This window comes from Trachemys scripta, chromosome 10, assembly GCF_013100865.1.
Source record: "Trachemys scripta elegans isolate TJP31775 chromosome 10, CAS_Tse_1.0, whole genome shotgun sequence".
NCBI lineage: Eukaryota > Metazoa > Chordata > Testudines > Emydidae > Trachemys > Trachemys scripta.
In genome coordinates this window covers 2,115,801-2,131,411 of record NC_048307.1, presented here as the reverse complement: position 1 = coordinate 2,131,411, position 15,611 = coordinate 2,115,801, and the positions used below count along the sequence as shown (strand labels likewise).

Genomic DNA, 15,611 nt, shown 5'->3' with positions numbered 1-15,611 from the left:
TCTAATTTTTCATTCTCCAGACGCTTTTTTAGCTGCTGTTTTATTACTGAGCAAGGATCGTGTCTCTCCCCACAATTCCAGTTCTGGCTGCCACAGCCACCATTACATTGGTTAGTCTTTATTTAAAAAGATGTTGAACTTTATAAGAGCATTGAGATACTGAAAGGGTTAAAGGCTAAATAACATTAGCTACCTATGTTTGGCTTGAAAGAAAGAAAAGAATGTAGCAAAGACTGCCAGGAAACGTTGGCAACTGCCCAAAAAGTGTCTGTCAGTTTTGTAACTTTGAATGAAAGATTCAAAGGGATTTTTAGTGGAATCTTTTAAAAGCCAATTTATTTTACACATACAAAAGAGGGTTTTACAAGCGCGGAGTTTTATGTTTTTTAAACCTTACATAATGACACCAATGTATTTGCATTTCTTGTAAACGTGATTGCTCAACGCCCTGTGCGTTGCACCAGTTATTTATTTTATATATTTTTTTTAAACACAACTGTCCCCGGATTACATTCCCTCCTTGTACATTCGCAGGCAATCAAGCACAAATGGAAACCTTCTTTTCTTTTAATGATTTTGACTAAATCATCCAGAGTCAAACAATTTAAATCAGTGTCTCTGTGCCTGCAGCGGCCAGCATAATTGATTGTTTGCAGATACCTGCATCGGGAAGGACCCATCGCCTTTACATTTATTCTGAAGGAATTGTTTGGGGGGTGGGGTGGGGGGAGCATAGTGGTGGTTGTTACCTAGGGTTACCATACGTCTGGATTTTCCCGGACATGTCCGGCTTTTTGGTCCTCAAATCCCCATCTGGGAGGAATTTCCAAAAAGCCGGACATGTCCGGGAAAATAGGGAGGCATGGTAAGGGGACCGCCTCCTCCCCGGGCTCCAACTTTCCCAGCTCCCGCCGCTCTCCACCGCGGTGGGGGCCCAAGCAACTTCCCCAGCACAGCAGCAGCCGGGGGGCGGGAGGGAGGAGGGGGAATGCGGGGTGCTCAGGGGAGGTGGCAGAGTTGAGGCGGGGACTTTGGGGAAGGGGCAGAGTTGGGGTGGGGCCGGGGCGGGGAAGAGGCAGAGTTGGGGTGGGGCCAGGGCCCTGTGGAGTGTCTTCTTTTTGTAGTATTGCAATATGGTAACCCTAAGTTACCTCCCCTTTGCATACTTAGTTTTACAGTATTACAAAAGGGATTCACCAGCCATGACTGCACCCAGTTATACTGCTGCAACTGGGTTCCCTTATTAACCCAAGCATTCTCTTTTCCCTTCTCACCTAACGTTGCTTCCAATACTTTTACTGCATCAGCCTGCTTAATCCCTCCAGCATGCTGCAAAGTTTTTACAGTCTGCATAAAGGCTCCCTTTAACGCCACACTCCTTTCCCTTAAATCACTTACTGATCTCCCAGAGTGACACGTGTCAGCCCATTTCTCTCGGCTCTGAGCTTATCTTTGTGCTTTTTTGCACTCACCCTTTAGTTACAATTACTGCTCCCTGTATGGTTGCCCATGGGTCTTATTCTTCAAAATTTCAGCGTTATTCAGCAGACCTCTCCCATACTCTGCCAAGAATTCCTTTGCAAGGGTAGCCACTGTACCTCCCTCCTTTCCCCATCCCTTACTGAATTTCTCTTGAGGCGAGAATTCAATACCGGCCTGGGAAGACAGGTCATTGCCCCTTCTGTCTGGGGGTTTAAAACAACTGAAATTAACATCCGTGGGAGTCCCTTTCTGGGTCCTCAGAATGCTGGAATTATTACTGCTTAGGGCGGGTATCACCATGACACTCATTCAACCATCAATTCCTTTATTAAATCCAAAGAGCGAATGGCATTTATACAACTGCTCCAAACATGCCTAAAAAGCCTCAATAATAAGCAGTTTACTCCAGCCAAACAGCAACAAAACCTTTTATACGCGTTTGATCAAGATACAAACGGGCTAAACCCAGCGGTGCCAATGGTCGGCTCCCGCATGGTCAGGCCAGTATTAGCAACGGACCCTTGAAGAGTTTACTTTTTTAATCCCCTTTAACAAACAAGCAATGACATTGCCAATTATCGGACCTTGGCTAGGGTCAGAGGAAGCAGTTTCTTGTATAACCAAATATTTACTGCACCTGGTACCCAATGAACTGGGTTTTATTTCTATTACTTCAGCCCAAAGCTCAAAGAAGAGAACGCTGGTATTTCAAGGAGTCACAACCCTCTTCTTTCTCATGATTTCATTCTTTTTGGTCACATGCTTTGGGCCTGTCGCTAGTGCTAATGTCCCAACTCAAATGAAAACCACAGTTCACCCAGGACTAGTGTGGGCCCCTATTCCTATGTTGGCTACCAGGGGAGGTGACGGAGGCTGGTACTTACCTGGGAGAGATGGGGGGACGGGGAGACATCTGCCTCCTTGCTGATCTGGGAAAAGCTTGAAAGGCCAGGAAGCAATCCCTGCTCTGCGGGAGTCAGAAAGTAGCTGGTCCCCATGATAATGGCCCCGATTCAGCAAGGTGTGTTAACACATGAATTGTTCTGGTAACAGCAATGGGCCTATTCACTCCTGGGCTTAAAGTTAAGCATGTGCACAAGCACCATGCTGAGTTGGGGCCTGCAACAGCAAAGCTAATACACTGACCCTGCTGTGTTCCTGTTTCATCCGAGGACCTCCAAGCGCCTCACAAACTTCAACCCATCAGCCTCGTAAGAGCCCCACAGATCTTCGACCCCAGGATTAGTGTTAACGTGTTTGGTGGGTCAACGGATGTTGGCACAGGCGCCTTTTGTGAGGAGGGGGCATGTCATGTTCATATTGTGCAAGGAAGTTAAAGTTGCCAGCGAGGCACATCAGGGACTTAAGCACCAGCAGAAATGCAGCCATCTCTGGAGGGAATGCAGAAGCTGTGTAGCAGCACGCTAGAACACAGCACATTTTAGGACAGAATTATGGTTTTGCTCACCTTCCTGTTAAGTGATTGGCTTCTCGGCCATCTCTGTGATAGCACTGAGAAGGCCTAGTGGCCACTCTGACCCGCCACGAGTCCTTCTGCCTTTAATAAGAAATGATGCACGTCCTTGATATCCTCAGCTCTGTATTCACGTTTCCTCGTCACCCTCTCAGCCTTTCCCACGCTGCAGAATGTTACCGTGTTGGAGCTGAGCTGCAAGCCGTCACGGTAGCTGATGTGATGCCGACTGCAACCAGCTGTCAGTATAGACCAGGGCAAACTGGGTTCTGCGTTGTTGCCTGCCCCTGATCAAATGCTGCTGGGACCCAAGTCTCCAGGCTGTGTCTTACCCACTGACCTTGGCTCTGTGCGCTTGGCCTTGTTTGCATTTACATTTGCTTGAGCTGTATAAACCCCTGTCCTAAGTTCCCGTACATCATGCTGGCATTTGCCTTGCCTCCTTTTTCTGTTGGCCTGAGGGACGTTTCCCTTCAGAGAGTCAGAAGCCTTGTGTGCACTAGCATGTTTCCAACACCCGCCCCCCAGGAGTGTGCTAGTGTAGACAGGGTGTAGGTGTTTTCCCTACCCTTACGGGTTAGAGAAGATGGTGGTAAGAGTGCTGGCTGCCGGCACATTCTGCCCCATTCCTGCCACTGCTTTCACTGCACCATTGGGTGAAGTTGCTGTGGTGGTGGTTTTCCCGGTGGCTTTGTACAATGCAGAGGCTTAGTTGCTAAGTGATGGGGCTTGCAGGGGGCTGATGCAAGCCTGCGCCCCGTTTGTTTCTGGATCCTGATCTATTTTATAAAGACCTAAAGGGGTTGGGGCTTTGTTGTCCCCTGGGGCCCAGCGCTCTCCCAATGTGATACCTTGCCAACTGAGGTGAGGCACTGGAGCTGACAGCCCCTGATTGGAGGGGAGAGGGCTCCTGGCCTGGCGTTCTCACCCAGGGGACCTTGACTTTGCCACTTATTTCACACCTTGGTCTTGGCCCAAGGCTGAATGTCCAGGCCCATCTGTTCTTCCCGCCTTTTGAGAGTGGGGAGGGACTAGGCGGTGATTTCTGTTTGACTGATGGGGCAGCGCAGTGTCTCTTGGAGGAGGCTGGTGAATAGCTGTAGAACTTGTGACATTACTCAGGGTACAATCTGGACTGTTGAAAAGCTGAATCCCCTGAGTTCTCCAACCTGGGGGGCCTTTTACACTGCTTCGCTGTGAGCGTTACCACTCCTGGTGTCCGCACACACCACCTCCAGCCTGTAAATCGCTCCCAGTTATATTGTATGCGTGCTAGAGCCCATGAATTACACTGCAGGGCAACATCAGTGAATGCCCAGTTCCAGACTTTCCCCCAGAAATGTGCATCTTATACTGCCCAGCTCTGTCCTGGGCAACACAAGCTCATATAAAATCTGTCATTTTAGTGATAGAAAATGATATGCACAAGCCCTGTTATCGCCAGTGGAGGTTCCCAAACACACTGGTTTAGATAAAACAATAAAACAAGTTTTATTAACTAGAAAAGATAGATTTTAAGGGACTACAAGTAATGAGGCATAAAAGTCAGAATTGGTTACAAGAAAATAAAAGGAAAGCGCAACTAATACCTAACTTAACCAGCTAAGTGAATTCAAAGCAAAGGTCTCTCTCACCACATGTTACAGCAGTCGGACTGTATTCCTTTCAGTCAGGATCTCTCCCCCAGTCCAGTGCTCCTTCCTTTGTTCTTCAAGTGTTGTCAATGCCATGAATAGAGAGAGAGGGAGAGATTATTTGGAACATCTGCTCCCCTTTCTTATAGCTCTTTCGCTTCTTTGAGCATCATCTCCAGCTGAGGGTCAGGAGATGGAAAGTCTGTGTGGACAGGAACCCCCAGCTGTTTCTTTGTCAGGATGTAGATTTTCACCCACATCCTCTTTCTTGCCAAAGAATGGCCACTTAACCAGGTGATGGTCCATTTAATTTTCTTGACACCTGGCTGTGGTGTCGACTAGCCTTTCGTCTCTGGGGAACTGGTTTGTGACTGCTCTCCAGCCTTGGACCATAGCAGAATCTTATAACTTTACACACAATGTTGTCACACATATTTTACCAGGACACTAATGATCAGCAAATTATGTTTTTTTCCCAAATGATACCTCACAAGGCATACTTTGTATGAAATTTAGCATAGTCTGTAAAAGGCGTGAATATAGGGGTACAGACCATTACAGTATTGGACCTGAGTTCCTGGTTGTGATGTATTTGCATGTTTATTATCTTTAAAAATGAAATAAATAACTCTTACACCTTTCCTGAGCCAGCTTCACCGTAGCCTCTCCTCCTGGCTGCTCCAACAAGCTAATATCTTATGGGTCAGGAGACTTTCATAGTCACTTCGTGTTTAAAGCCAGAAGGGACTGTGAGATCATCTAGCCTGGCCTCGTGCATGTCACAGGCTGTTAATTTTCACCCAAGTACCCCTGTATTAATCCCAAAGACTTAGTTAGGCTAAAGCATTTCACTCCTTCGGAGACTGAACTGTGCTGTGCTCAGAGAACAGGAGAGACCAAGGGCCCACCAATGCCAGAGGCCCCCAGTGGCAGGGAATTAATCAGGTGAGAGAATTCTGTCCTGCCCTGATGTTGAAGTGGTTCCGGCGTGGTTAGCTGAAGTTGCTCGTTATTGCCTGCTCCACAGCGTGCTGGAGGAGCATGTAGTGTGGGCCACATCTTGACAGGTGTGGATGCAAAAGTGTTTGTACAAACCCCAAGCTGCTGCGGGGTGCAATGCCCTAGTAGGTTCCTGGCATGTGCATATCCGCATACCCCACTGCTGCCCCCAGGGACTTAAATCCCCCATCTTGCCCTGAGCCCTGTGAGTTACTGCCTTCACGGGACCGCTGGCTTTCCTACCTTCCTGTTCCCCTCTTGTTTCATCCTAAGGGAAGGTTTATTTTCCAGTCAGAGGTGTGGGAGCAGGGATAGATAGAGCTCACCATAGTGTTGGCACATGGGGAACAGATTGCTGAGAGCTGCATGATAGGTGTGGCCTGGCTCTGGGGCTGCCCAGCCGTGCCGGCATGGGCGGTGGGTATCATAGGCAGGGGGAGGCTATGCTTCCCCAAACAGCCTAGCATGGGCCCACCCACGCTCTGTCTCCAGGCCAGGCCCCCGCACTCTGCCCTGGGCTGGCCCAGGCTGGCCGGCCTGCCTTCCGCAGGGACTCGGGGCAGCTCCTGCTGGGGCCATGCTACCCGGCGCTCTGGGGCTGGGACCTTACCAACCGGCGCTGGGGCCGGGGGCCACGGTGGGGGTGCTCGGAGCTCCTGCGGGGGTGGGGGCATCAGGGGAGGGGGCAGTGCCTCGGGCACAAGGGGAGGGGCCAGGGGTTATCCTTCCCCAATGGCCACGTCACCGGCCACCCAAGCATGCCGGCTTTCTTTATTTTTAATACATATTTTGTACAAGTGACTGGAGCCATTTGGGAGGTTGTTTCCCTGGGGAGTAACGTGAGCTGCAGTAGTGAGGCAGAGCGTCTGTCTCTCAGCTAGGACTGGTCTCAATGACAGCTCAGTGGAAGTAAACTTCCCTTCAATGGGAGAAGAGACATCTCCACCCCCCCTTTTTGTTTAAATCCAGGAAATTTCAGTGCAAGTCACTTGAAAGGAAGAAAGCCACCTGTAAGGAATCTGCAGTCATATGTACATGGAGCGTCATCTCTGTGTGCTGCTTAAATCTATCAGGAGGCATTTATATAGCACGTATCACTGTAGGATCTGAGAGCTGTATTTAAAACAGCACCGGCCTGATTAACTGGGTTCTGGAATCCTTTTAGGCCTATGTCTTAAGAGGGAGATTATATTGTAATGAACCGACTCGTGCGCATTTGTGTGTACACCTGTGTCCGCCACCCCAGGGAACCAGAACTGATAACCTGTGTGCCATGTGTCCTATACTGCTAACAGCTAATGGAGATTCTCACTGAGTTCTAGTGGTGTAGGCGTCTGTGCATTTAGAGCAAGAGGAGTTGAATTCTGTGGTTCACAGGGCCGAAGCCAAAAGGTAAAATAATGTATGTGTTTGGCCGCTTGAGCCGCTCTCCCATCCTGCCGCTGTGGGTTTCCTATAAGTCATGGCTCTGAGTCTTCTGTCTCTTATTTATTCATCTGTTCAGCAGCCCTGCCCTGTAGTACCTGGGTCCTGAGAACCGTGACTTGCTCAGACTAGGTGTGTCCGTATGCCACTTGGCACCACAGCAAGTAGTTCTGGGCAGTTAGCGGGGTACCGTACCGCCGGCCTCCTGTCTGAGCTGATCTCCCCTAACCTGCCCCAGCTTCTTCTCCCTGCTTTCCCTGCTCTCCTCATGGAGAGTGCTGCTAGCTTTCATCTGCGCTGTGCTTGAACTCCCACTCTTAGTGGTCTTGGCTCCAGTTCAGGCATCTCTGCCTACTCCCCCTCAGCCTCTGCTCCCATCTGACACGGACTGGCTCCAGTTCTGGGTCACAGCTGCATCCCTCTGACGATACCTTTCGGAGCACCCTCATTCAGCTCCTCCCCAACAATTCATCTTGCCAAGGCAGCGGAATCGTCTCTCTTCACTCCAGACTCCAGCCCATCTGATGCTCTCGGAAAGCACCACACGCCCGTTACATGAGTAACTACGCAGAAGGAATTAACCGATGGAAACGAACTTTGCTCCTATTAGGAAAATGAAAGGCACCTCCTCAGTGGCATTACATCCACCCTTCCCCTTCCCTCTCTGACCCCCGAACCAAGAGACTTGGCTGGCTGACCGCATGTGCTCCACACGACCTGCTGCTTTCTGAGCCTCGCGAAGAGCACAATTGTTCTAACTCTGCTAGGGCGAGGCGGCCGCAAACCGCCTGCTACTGATACCGAGGAGTTCAGTATGTCCCTGAAACGCACGCGGCTGATTTAATACAAAATGAGAATTGGGTTCCCCCCGCGTGCCGCCAGTCGCCTGTTCCCTCTGCTGTGTTTCATTACAGCCTCAGCACAGCTTCGCAGACACCTATTTCCAGTGTCTGTCCGTGTGCCAGGAATGCAAATGAACCCGCCTGCACGGGCTTACTGTGCAGCAAACTGCAAAATGTATTTGTCCTGCATGTGAAGTAATTAATGGTTTAGGGGAATCAAGCGAATTACATTGACGCTATTGCCCAATTAGTTAAACTAATTGAGAAGTAACGATGGTTATCGGAGACTTTGCATCCCGGCTGCTCCACAGCAGGCTCTGTGGGCTCCCTTCGTTGCTATCTGCATTCAGAACCATCCCTATTGTATAAATTGGTCCGTATCTAAATTTCCCCCCAGGTAGAGGAGACTATTTCTGATCTGCTGTTTGATTTTCACAGGGAAAATCTTAGTGGTATTTCTTGATGTGATTTTGTGTGTCTACATGCATGTGTAAAACTAAATTTTTAATTTAAAATTGTAACTGCAGAATGAGGTGGGTGTGCGTTTGTGCAGCCTGGTCACTGAATTGTGGAACAAGTCACCTGTCATTGGGATTCCACGCCCTGTTTTCTATAGTTCACGTTCATTGTGTGGCTGCTGTGATTGTTGTATATATTGCTGTAGCCTGACCAGCAATCCTGCAAGTGTCTGTGGGTTTGTAACATGAGGTGATTTATAATTTGTAGAGGGAATTGGGGAGATTTGTATATCTAGGATCAGTATTTTTATATTTTTATTACTTTTTTTAATACAAAATTTACAAATAATACAAAATGCTGTGTTCAAAATTGCACCTTTTCTTGTTAATTTTTTTGGTTGCGTTCAGTGTATTGTTAAAACAGTAGGGGGGAAAACCCCACGTCCCACTGAGGAATGTCTGCAGGACAGAGCGCCCTGTGCTTTGTATGGACCGGGTTCTCTATGGGTTGAAGATGGCTGTGTGCTCTATTGAGTTATGCTTTCTCCGGTATTCTGTGTGACAGATTACAGCTTGATAGAGCTGCAAACATTGAATAGCAACAGAGGCGTCAATTTAGTTATTAACAAAGGATGGAATTCAAATGACGCTGGCGCGGCTCCAAGTGGCAGGAGCTTGCGAGGAGAATGTATTAAATATTCATCGAAATCTTGGCATTTCATTCGTGTCTTTCCCCCCGCCCCTCCCTCCAAAAAATTTAGTTCTAAAGGTTAGATGTCTACTTCAAAATTAATTATTTCATTAACCTGTTATAAATTAAATTTTTTACAACTAAGTTTTTAGGGTTGATTCTAAATGGTTCTTAGTGGCACTTCATCAGGTTTGCTTGTCACATGACTCATGACCTTGATCATGTGACAGTACAGACTGATGCTAAAGGCAGCATGTGACCCTAAATGCTACGTGAGCTCAAAAAAAAAATTTAAATACAAAAATATAAGCAGGTCTCTCTCTCCTTTTTTTTTTTTCACCAGCCCTTTTATAGCTCAGTCCCTACCTTTAGTCTTGAGAGATCCTGTAGGTTTAGAAAGCTCCCTGCCACAAATCGCCTGCCAGACCTGGGTAGCAACGTGCCACAGAACTGCGCTACAAAATCCTGCCCTCTCATTTTGCATCACGACTCCCAATTTGGTAAGTTAACGGATACTTTGAGCAATTAATTTGCGCAGCTTTCCCGGAGTAACTCATTAGCATGCATGGTGCAAAGCCAAGTGTAAATATGCGTGCAATCTCATCAAATAAACGTGAAGGCGCCCTCTCCATGGGATCTGCTGTCAAGCCCAGGAGAGAGGAGAGGAACATGCCTCACTGCAGATGAAGCATTTCTTTACATTTTAGCGGAAGGCTCCGGGTTGGGGATTTTAATTTGTTTAATTTTTTGGTGCCCATTTTCTGTTTTTTCTCTCTCCGTGGAGCCTCCATGGCAGAGTCCTAGTGACTGAATTGGTGCCAGTATTGTGACACTCAGTGATGGAATGCTTCCATCTGGGAGTCAGACAGACAGTCTCGCGTCCGCTGCCTTAGTGCTCTGATGTTGTGATCAAAATTATTTCTCCCGTGTGGGGCTGGTTTTTGTATTTCGCGTCCGGGTGCCTCTTGGTGACAAATTGTTGGAGCAGGGGTGATCCGGGCTGGTCGCGGACATTGTTCTGCTCCGTCAGCGCTGGGCTGTCGTCCTGAAGTGGCAGTTCGCAGACAATGCTCGTTTTATTTCGGCGTTAAACGGTCCCAGCAGCACCGAAATAAAAGTGCAAGTTAGTCAGTGTCTCGGCGCGCCTCCCGAGTAATATCCCTGCAAGGGGTGGGGCTGCTCATTTGCTCGGGCTGATTCTGCAGAGTAGTGAACTGCCCTGCAAATGTACTTGGCAAAGAACAGAGGGCTGCAGCTTTAATGACGTGAGTGCCATTCCCAGCGCCGCTCCAAGTCCAAGTTTAAAAGGACCCTGCGAGACCCACTTCCCAGGTTTGCAGCCACCACTTCATTAGGATGCAAGTCCATTGCCATCTCCGTGGAGACCATGGGAAAAGAGGGCTCAGCTGAATTAGTGTCTGGTACAACTGGCAGCCATGCTGAGAAGAGGGCAGCTGCATGCCGGCTCTGAAGGGTGCTGATGAATTACTGCTCCTGTTCGGGCATACGCCTTTGTTCCCCATTTATTGCCAGCAGAGAAATCAGAGAGAAAAGTAAAATTAATCAGGCGCAGTTAGTGATATGGGGAAAACAATGGATTGAGATCGTAGCAGCAACATCCGCCTCCGTTTTCAGCCTTAGTAACCTTTTTTTTTTTTTGTCCTTGATCTAATTATCTACAGAAGCTCTTTGGAGCTGACACGGAATGTGAATTGTCTTTCTGGTGAGGCATTGTAACTGTAGTGATCCCATATTTAATACCTCGGACATTCCTGTGCAATAATTAGCCCCTTTGTGTCACTGAGGGAAGCCATATGTTACGGAGGCATTTCTAAAGATGTTTGCAAAAAAGGAGGATTTCTCCGCGTGGCTGAATGCTTCTGCCAATCAACTTTCTTTGCTCGGGGCTTTTGATTGTATTTTACATTCACTTCCCTCCAACGCAGTCTGCTGCTGCTTAGGTAAATAAGGTTCCATGTTTGTAGTCAGGAGTTTCCATTTTGGGGTATGAATTATGCAAGCTCTTTAATTGGCATAAATGTCCGGCCTGCTTCTTCCTCACACTTGCCAGCCATCACAAACGTAACCCTTTAAATCAGTCGCAGAGGAATGACTTTCATGGCTTCAGTGCTAGAGAATCATTTCTTTCTGCTGTTTGTAGGAATCTGTGGAATTTCTGCATTGTCCCAGTGAACAAAGGATAAAAGGAACCAACAGCTTCCCCCCCCCTCTCCAAAAAACCCCAGGCCAAACCCCAAATCTTACTTTCCCTTATATGGCAAAAATGCCCCCAAAAGTCCCAGGCATGGGCTGATTTCCTGAGCTCTCCCAATAGGGTGTTGTTCAAATACAGTGTATTTGTGGGCAGTTTAAATCGTGCTGTAATTGTTCAGGAGCAGGAAATTCTCCTTCCATTAAAACCTTCCGTCGGAACATTCCCCAACGTTATTAAAAAAGAGAAAAGGTGAGAGAAGCGAATTCCAGTGAGTGCCAAGGTTAGCACTGATAGGGAGATAACCCAGGTCAAACTTGCTGCAAGACACATCAGGGCATCATTACCTTTAGCTATACCAGCCTGGTAGGACTTGAGAAAAACACCTGCGGACTCAATTCGTTCAGTCGTTATCTATAGGTCTTTTTAAAGCTTGACATTATTCTCTAGCTATAAATTGTTTGGGTGTTTTGGGATCTGGACTTCTTCAAAGTGCAGTGATATGAATGTAACTGGAATTGCAGCATAAACTCATGCTATCCAACAGCTGTAGGCGTGCCAGACTTGGGTCTAGGATGCCGGGAAACAGTATTTTAATTGTTGCCTTTTCGTCCTATGCGTAGCGGACTCAGTGAGGCATTCAGCCTAGCTCGAGGATTATAGGTGTAACTCAAACTGCACGCCTACTCTAACAGGCAGCGCAATGATCCCTTTCACAGCAATACTAATTGTTAGGGCCCTGCAATGGTTACAAAATTTATATCCGCCTCCGATCTGCAAACATGGTTCGTGGAGATCCACCTCCTGAACGTGGATATCCACAGATATAACACGGATATCTGCAGTTTTGCAGGGCTCTACCAATTGTTCTGTAAAGAGGGAATGCTCTATGTTTTCCAGAGATTACTATAAAACCCCACTCTTGGGGAAGAGCCGTATCTGAACAACTGGTTGCACTTCTGGACCTAAATGTGGGGGTCTGTTATGAACTGCACAGAGGAGCACCTTTTGTTCTGGTGCATATAAATTAATGAGATGTTGGTAGGAAGCAAAGTAGTATTAATGAGTCAAGTTTTCTCCCCTATAGTGGGGAGAGCAGGGCATTGGGCACCAGGACACCTGGCTTCTTCTCTGAGCTCTCCCACTGACCTGGGGCAAGTCACCACTCTGAGCCTTTGTTACGCTACCCCGCTGGCTGCTGTGCAGATGCACTAACCTTTATAAAGTGTGTAAGGGGGGTGGTTCTCCAGCTGAAATCTCCCCGGAAGTGCAAAGTATCCTGATCATTGGGCCAGATTCAAAGGATGCAGGTTTTACTCAGTCCTTGCCGGGGCTAAACTCCCATTTGTTTCAGCGAGCTCTGGGCCAGAGCCAACCCTCAGGGCCTGGTTCTGCAGGCCTGCTCGTATACCTCGTCCCACTAGGGCCAGTGCGTTCGGAGTGGTCACTCCAAGAACAGGGCTCTGAGTGAGAGCCTCAGCACTTGTCCCACTCTGAGCATTGCACGTGCTCACGACAGGGCTAGAGGGCTGGTTTGTGAGAGACCCATTTCAGGGATGAAAGAAGGGGAGTCCATGGCTCTTAGCCGGCTCACGTCATTCTGTGTGTTGATGGTGGAAGGCGTCCGCCATTCTCCAAAAGCCCTTCTGTATGCAGGTGAGGGGTGCTAGCGTTTCTGGTGTGGATGGACCTCATAATTCTTCCCGCCATTGATGCCGGGATGAGAGCTGACGAGAGAGGCACAGAAATGTTGCCGGTTTCCCTGCTCTACGGTGTTTGTATCCAACAGTTGTCGCATGATGGCTCCATTGTGCCTTGTCATCACAGCCTGGTTTGGGGGGCAGTCTGAGGCTGCACCAACTCAGAGGGGAAACAGATGCGTAGACGTTACTGCTCGGAGGGCAGCAAGGCCCCTGCGTACACAGTCCATCCGCCCACTGCGGCCGTAGGGCAGGCCAAGCCATGTCCCTAGCCCCTCTCTGCACCAGGGGCACCCAGGGAGTAGGGCCTCTCCACTTAGCACAGGAACTGGAACGCTGACTGGCCCTGATGCAGACCGGGCCCCGTCACCCGGAGGACACTTCCTGGCCACATGCCCTCCAAACTGCACGTCCGACTAAGGTCCAGGCAGAGTCTGCCCCTGAAATTCTGAACTCGTCAGGGGACAAGCAGGGCTCTGATTCGTCTGCTGGGCATTGTGCACTTGTATGTAATGTTTCTGTCTCTGATCCTGCCCTTATTGATGGTGCCCCAACCCCCAGTTTGGCCATTTCTTAGTCTCTTTTCTCCTGAGCGGATTGCCTCTTCCCCACCCTAGGCCCGCAGTGCAGGGTGGGACGGGGGAGGTGGTGTAGAAGAGAAGTGCCTAGGGCCGGTGATGCTTAACTAGAGAAAGTGGGTCTCTGGGCTCCAGGGAGAGAGAGGTGGTGAGCTGGCTGTCACATGGATCCTGTGCAGGGGCTCCCATCTCTGTCTGTGAGCTGACAGAAGGTGTTTTGCTTGCAGAGATGACCCATCTGTGAGATGCCCATAACTCCTTCCTCCCCTTGGTTCTTGGATCATCTCCATGAGCTCAGGTCCACCTGTGGGATGCCTCTCTCCTCCTCCTCCTCCTATGATCTTGGTGCAGTTCTTGGTACCATCACTGGTTCTGTCCCTGAGCACCTGGAAGTAGGAGCTGTTGTCTCCTGGACACCCCTCTCCTGATTTGAATCCTGTATCTCTTCCCGTTCTGTTGTCATTTCCAGTGGATGCTTTGCTCTGTGCACTGGCTTCCTCTGCTGTGGAAAACTGGGGTTACGGCTCTGTCCTGGAGCATCTTCTCCAGCTGCTGCCACAGCCGCTGCTCGCTTCAGCGTTGGAGGTCGTGTCTGTGCAGACCGCTCCTGTAGCAAAGCGTCTTGTGGCAAACGCGCAGTGACGCCTTGCCCTGAAGCGGCTGCCAGGTGCTTCCAGACACCACCGTCCCAGGCGCTCTTGGCTGCGGAATCAAGCAGAGGCCCCCAGCCCACCACAAAGTAACACAGACGTCAGCTGCGTTCTTGAGACCCCGGTGAGTGAGTGGCGAGCGGGTCTCCCCGGAGCAGCAACCTGGCCTTACGGGAGGCTCTCCTAACTGCGTGCAGCATCCTGCCCCTTGAGGCCCTGAGACAATTCCTCTGGGCCCAGGCTCTCCCCCCTCCTCTGAATGTTGCCTCACTTTGCAAGACAAAGTGTCTGAGGTGTGGGAGAGCCGAGATGATGAAGGCCCCTTTGAGGCGCCAGAAGGTCTGCATAGCCTGTCACAACATCCTAGCCCACATCTGCCCTCTGCTCTCTACTCCATCAGTCTGTTTCTCGACTCCACCATCTCCTGGGTGCACCAGAGCGTTCTGCAACTAAATGCTCCAGAGGGTCACATTCTTCCACCCAGGTCTCTAACTCCCCTCTCACACGCTTTAATTCAAACTGTATGTTTTCTTTCCGGGCCAGAAATTTCTTTCCTCCCACTTCTCTGTTCCCTGCAAACCTCCGTCTTTGGAATGTCGCCAGAAAGTGTCTTGCTTCCCCTCTGCCAAATTCTTGTTCCCGCCTTATGTCGAAGACCTGCTAGTGTGAGTCCCCCTATTTTGTGGTCTTTCTAAATCTCTGCTCTTTGAACGCCCAGGGAGTCACAGTCAGGTAGCCAAACTGTACTCTCATCAGGAAATGGGATCAGATCACACTTGTCTATCCCCTTCCCTGCTTCCCGTTCATCTCAAAATCCAGTCTCTCTCTATAGCTCATCAGTGGCCTCACATCCACCTTCTCTTATGCCCAGTGCACTGCTCCAATTTAGTCTTCTCTGTAGGTTAATACTCCCCATAGCTGGGAGGCAGTTGCTTGTGTATGTGATACCCTTCCCACCCCAGCCAGTGGGCTACTTCCTCTCTTCTAATCTCCGCTTCAGTCCTTCATGTCCTCTGTCACCTAGGCCTGACTCCGAAGCCTGCTCTCTGTTCCCCACTGCCGCTTCCTTCCAGCCTCATCCCTTGTCTGCAGGAGGATGCAACGCTTGTTCTTTCACCACGCTGGCAGATGCTTTTCTTGTGTCTGGTTTCCTACCTTCTCTTCCCTGTCTCAGACAAGGTGTCAAGGGCTCTGTTCTCCCCTGCCCTAAAACCAGGGACTACGTCAAGCTCTGTTGTATTTTAGGCCCTGTTCTTTTTGGAGACAAAGCATTCGTTTTGCATTTGTAAGTGAAAGGGCATTTCACTTTAAAAGGATTCTCTCTTCTAAATAGCCCATGAGGCGAACCAGAGCAAGGGAAATGGGCCCATTCATAAACAAGGGTGTATTGGCATTTTCCCCAGGTATGGTTTGTGGGTTGGTCTTCACCCTGGAGTGACATCACATCTAGAGACAGCAGAGCTATG

At 49.3% G+C, this 15,611-nt stretch overlaps 1 protein-coding gene across 16 annotated transcripts in view; it reads left to right on the top strand.

The window, feature by feature from the left end:
• The window catches only part of TNRC6A (trinucleotide repeat containing adaptor 6A), a 173,912-nt gene that overhangs the window by 11,934 nt on the left and 146,367 nt on the right, over positions 1 to 15,611 (top strand). Inside the window, exon 1 of one of the 16 annotated variants that reach the window (XM_034783093.1) lies at positions 9,426 to 9,505. The exons of the other annotated variants lie outside the window; for them this stretch is intronic. The gene's annotated coding sequence lies outside the window, so the exon portion shown is untranslated. Of the gene's footprint in view, positions 1 to 9,425; positions 9,506 to 15,611 lie in introns of those variants that run through there. 16 annotated transcript variants of the gene reach the window in all.